Raw genomic sequence first — 6,000 nt, 5'->3', positions numbered from 1 at the left:
ATGAGTAGTCACCATTGTCCAGTTATGATCAATTCCAATAGCTGTAAATAAGCCATTAATATCTTCACAGAAGCAGAGATCATCATTTATGTTAAAGTACGAGTATACTTTGAATTCCTCATGGCGCTTCCTGTATACTGTTGATCTACAGTACTCCCCCAACAGGTTCCATTCACTCAGTCTGGATGCTAACAGCTCAGCTCCTGACAAAGTGAAGCCCAAGTCCCTTATGAGCTCATTTAGTTCATGATGATTTGGAAAGTGTGGGGTGGTACTCAGTCTTGGCTCAAAAATTGTATCCATTTCCTCATTGTCACAACATTCCCACTCTCCTGATGAAACCCCCACCATATCCTCTACCTGAAAAAATGTATTTATCAGTTGGAACATAAATATAAATTGTATGTGTAATTGCATTACAAGAAAACATAGGTAGATGTTTGGAAGATTTCAATATTGATTTTGTTACATTTTCTGGTGGCAGTGGAACCAGTGCAATCATGTGGCACAGGTGCAATAAAGGATAAATTGCTGGAATATGAAAGGGATTTTCTTCCCTTAGCTTTTTTGTACTTATATGTCAATAATGTAAAAGTAGCAATCATTGGGATTATCTTTTATTTATTTATTTATTTTTAGCTCTAGCCAAACTCTCGACACAGCAAATGGCATTGCTTCTCTTGCACCTATCAGCCATGGATCTAAATTTGTTCGACAACTTCCACACATCACATGAGGGGCCCATGGTTTTTCTTGGTCACATATACTCATTCCAAAATGCTCTATAAGCAATCCAGTGCTTTGCACCTTTCACAGTTTTTTATGATATACATCAGCATAGAAACCACACACATAACAGAATGAACCTGGTGAATTCCTGCATCCTCTTGTAGCCATGTTCAAGAAAATTGTAAGCGACAATTGTGTGTTTTCCGTACCCCGTACACTTATTCATTAGTATAATTTTCTTTATCACTAAAACGGTTGATGGTAGAAGAAAAGCAAGTACATATTTAGAACCAGCACCAATTTTTGCATGAGAAACAATAAAAAACAAGAGAAAAATTTTGTGAAAAATTGTTACCCAGTGATATTGGCTGAATTCTTAACGGGCTTTTTCTAAACTCTTCCCACAATACACTAGGTAGACTCAATAGATGGCATTGTTATTTACATTTACACACCAATGTGAGGATGATGCGAGGAGTCTGGACCCAAGGGCCTGTGTGTGGTGGCCATCCAAAGTGGAGCCTTTTCTCCGATTTTTCACATTTCCGCCTCTGATGCCCGTGTTGTTGGCCTTAGCAGTGTCCAAGTGGGCTTCTTCTTGTTTTCCTACTCCATCTCTGCTTAGTGGTAACCTGACTTGAGATCCAGCATGTAAAGCCACTGTACTCCTGTCAGCGTTTTGTCGATCCTATAGGTAATGGATACGAGTCTTTCACAGTCACTGCATTCAGGGCCTGGTAGTCGATGCAGAACCATTTGGTACCATCTTTCTTCGTTACTAGTACCACCGGCAATGACCAGGGACTGTCAGATTTCTCCACTAAACCCAAAGTTACCATCTCTTACACAGTTCATTCCATGTCCGCACGTTTTGCTGTAGGAACTCTCCTCGGTGGATGTTTGATCGGCAGGCTGTTGTTGGTGTTGATTGAGTGATCTACTAACGACGTATAGCTGACATCCATGTCTCCACTGCTGAATATGTCCGAGAACTGGGACAGGAGATGACACAACAACTCAGTCTCTTCCTCAGGCATGTGTCCTTCTTCTGTGCTAGATCCCTCAGGTGTTCCGGCAGTTCCTTCACAGTTGTTACAGCTTCATTCGACTGTCCACCACTCGCATCCCTTATCGGCTGTGGCTGATTTCCTTGGCTTCTGCAGACTCCTGTTGTCTTGCCCAGTTTTTATAGCATGCATTGAACTCTACCTCCATCCAGGGGGTCTGCTAACTGTGGCTGACTTACCTGTTCTGCGTCACCTAGGATGATCAAGTGTACCTCTTCATCGTCCACCTTCAGCTTCCTACTCCCAAAGATGATGATCGCCTCACTCTCCATCAGGTAATCCAGGCCCAGTAGACAAGGCTCCTCTGTACTGACCACGTAGAATGGCAGCTGTTCCTTTACAATGCCCATGCCAATACTAACCTGCACTGGATCCTTGAGTAGCATACAGTGCCTAGTAACACCACCTCTTGCGGCCCTGGGGATGCTAGCTGGGTCTTGGGCCCCGTATCCAGCCCAATAGGTTTTCCCGCTTACTCCAGTCTTGGCTTGCTGGCAAGCACCCGTCCTATGCCCATACTGACCACAGTTCCAACAGCATAGCAGGAACATAGGTGGATCCAGTCTCTCTAGAAAACGCGTCCTTCATACCCCTCCTGTGTACTACCTGGCCCCACCAATAGCACTTTCCTCTGAAGTATTCAGGGCTAGGTCTCTGTGCTTTAGTGGTCTTCTTCACCTGTGCCTGATGAACCTTAGCCTCTTGACGAAGGGGCACAGGCGCCTGCAACATAATGGTGGTGCGCAGGAACGCCTCGAACTCCTTGACTCTCACCAGTGTCATCTGGACATCCACTGGGTGCTCCTACTTTACATAAATCTGGAGCTGTTGATCTAGTAGGGCATCCATGAAGTGGTCTCGAGCAAGTGTAACCACCATGTCCTCTGCAGCTGTGGGGTATGCTTGCTTCACCAGCAACTCGACGTCCTGTGCTAGCTGTGGCAGGGGTTCTTCTCGCACCCTTACTCTGCCCTTCAGTCGCGCTCGGTAAACCTCAGCAAGGTGGTATTAGCCAGACCGACGTTAGTGAGCACTCTCATATGACGTACATTGTCCCTAAGTCAAGTGGCCCAACACCTGTATGGTTGACCCTCTTAGGTGCGACACTAATTGCACTATTCCCTCCTCGTCGTTCTGTCTTGAGCATCCGCCAATGGCACAAACTCATATTGTCATATCATCAAAAGTGTATTAAAAATCTGAAAATAAGGAACATTTATGTGACGACATCTTGACAGGTTGTGAGAGAGGCAGAGGGGAAAACACAAATAGAACGAGAGTTTATTCTTTAACTAGTTTCGCACTAGCCTCTTCTGAAGAAGCACCATAGTACGAAACTAGTTAAAGAATAAACTCTCGTTCTATTTGTGTGTTTTCCCCTCTGCCTCTCTCAGAATATTAATGTATGAAATTAACGGACCATTAACGGAAGTTGCCTATTTAATAGAATTTCGTTAGTCCGTTAATGATATTCAAAATTAACTTTAGAGTTAACCTGTTAATGAAAAATTTAAATCCGTTGATTAATGGGTTCACGGACTGGTGCCCAGCTCTGTAAATAAAAGTATGTTCCTAACAAATTCGGTTGGCAATTAAGAAAATTTCTACAAGAATCATAGAATGTAGGTACGGGCACAATTTTTTTTTTTTAACTCTTAAATTATTGTTGCATATGAAAGGCGATTTTATTAGAAACAAAATGCTTTTTAATTTTTTGAAATAGCTCGAAAAATAAGTGAGATACAATTTTTTTAAATTATTTTTTTAGCCCGCATTTTTGGCTGGACTTCACCATAGCAAAATGTTAGAATTAAGGGTGGTCATTTCGGTAAAGAAATACACATTAACTCTAAACCACTGGTCCAATTTGATTAAAATTCGGAATACTTGGGTTTTAAGGATCAACAAATCACATGAGTATGTCAAAAATAATGCAAGACATCTCCATCATACCATATTTGCCTTTTCATGGCAACCATGAAGTTGTCAATTTTCAGATTATCATAAATAAAATCCAAACCCCTGGCCCAACTGACATGCAACTTGGCATGTCTAGGTTTTATGGGTCAATAAAACACCTGAGCATGTCAATGACATTGCAGGACCTTCTTCTGACACCATTCTTACAAACATCTATCACGTTGCCATGGCAACTGTTGTCAATTTAGAAATAATCAATAAAATCCAAACCGCTGGCCCAACTGACATGCAACTTGGCATGTACAGGTTTTATGGGTCCAAAAATATCCTGAGCATGTCAAAAACAATGCAGGACTTTCCTCTTACACCGTTCTTACTGACACCTATCACGTTGCCATGGCAATGATATGCTGAATAGGCATCTAAGCTTCAAGAAACTTAGATTGCACAACTGTGCTATTACCAACGATTTCAAAGTTGCTCATATCCGGTAGAATAGAGGCTAATAAACAACATTATTACATTAAATATTATATGATTTAGTTTCTTGGCTTTACACTTTTACTCGGAAAACTAATTTGCCAAGGCTAATATAAAAAATTGCGTTGAAATCGGCAAGAATGAGTAGTTTTGAAGAACTGGGCCTAAACTTGTTTAACATAATTTTAATACCCTGCGAATGTGCTGAACGCTCCAAGCATTCAAACTAAGCCAAACAAAAATCAAAATCCAATGGGGCGCAAAAGATGGCGATAGCGGCGCCGTGCATGGTTTCCCGCGTGACTATATGCCTACATGTGATGACCCTAAGCTCAAACATCAAGTGATCAACGATCTTAAGCTTCTCATTTCCGGGAGAAAATAGGTTGATATACATGTGTATCTAAATTAAAATAATGTTTATTGATGCCTTACCTTAATATTTTTACTTGGAAAACTATGTTGCCGAGTTTGATAATCAAATTTCCGTTTAAATCGCTGAAAAATTGTTTCTATTTTAAGAATTGGGCATGCACTTGCAAAACAACAAGAGGTAATTTGAATATCTTGCGCATGCACTGAACGCGGCAAGCATTCAAACCAACCTAAACAAAGGCTAGTGGGCCGCAAAAAATGGCGATGTAAACAGTACATGGTCGACAGTGGCGCCGCGCATGGATTCACCCGTACCTAGGCACTGCTTTTTATTCGCTTGGCAGTGAAACTCGCCACAGACAACACATGAAACAGCGAAGCTCTAAAACACAGCAGAATCAAATTTGCCTTTATTAAATTATACATAGTAAAAACTCAGGCCTACTTTATTGGTAATGTACTCTTCACTAAACCTGTTGTAAGTAGTCAAATTTGGTATCAAGTGGAAGAATCAATAGACTCACGGATAGAATATCATTGGGAAGACACGTTTCGGCCAGTATTGAGTATAGGTACGTGTCGTTAACAGTCGTTTTAATCTATAGATAATTATTCTATGGTATGAACTGATTTTTACTACTAGGGTTAGACTAATAGTGGTAACGAAAAGACAATACAAAAGAAATAATTAATATACAAATTACAAAGTATTTCTTGTAATAAGCCGATTTATTGTTTCCTCTCCTTCACCCATCACTGTTTCTTCATCTCCCCTTCCTCTTCTTTGTTTATTTTTATTATTCCACCTTATTCTCCTTTCCAATGCCATCTTTTCCCGCCTATACTTCTCGCATGTCGGTCCGTGTGGTCTATCCATTTGATCACTATTAACACCATGTGAAAACGGAGCTTTGATTACAAGGCGTCGCTTGTCACTAATAAAGGCTATATAATGTTTATTTTGATAGGCTTGTCAACAACGGCCAATTTCTATCCATTTACCTTCTCTGTCCAGAAGTATAAAACGATCATATTCGTCTCCCAACGTCAATCTTGATGCATTGTGGGAAAGCCAATGTTCTATGAACTTGCAGTTTTTTATTCTTGGACTAGTGCATTATGTCAAAGAGACTTACCTTTCCAAAATTATTTATGTGAAAATATGGCCAGTGACTTTCCTTTTTTTTCTTTTTTTTCCTCGCCAAAAACTATGACTCCTCTTCATATGACTATCCATTCACATGGTTAGTTATGGCGAGTCAATGTTGTTTATAATTTATCTATTTTCTGGGATGTGGGAGGAAAAACGATGGGGGGGAAGGATGGGAATGGCGGGAAGGATAAGGTAGTACAGTAGGAGGAGGAAGAGCAGAAAGAGGGAAGCAGGAGGAGGAGGAGGTGGGGGAAAGAAGGAGAAGGAGGGGGAGCA

The sequence above is a fragment of the Oratosquilla oratoria genome, unplaced genomic scaffold (assembly GCF_046742065.1).
Source record: "Oratosquilla oratoria isolate Oo_2021 unplaced genomic scaffold, ASM4674206v1 SCAFFOLD286, whole genome shotgun sequence".
In the NCBI taxonomy this organism is placed as follows: Eukaryota; Metazoa; Arthropoda; class Malacostraca; order Stomatopoda; family Squillidae; genus Oratosquilla; species Oratosquilla oratoria.
The sequence above is the reverse complement of the archived record's forward strand: the minus strand, read 5'-3'. Positions refer to the sequence as shown.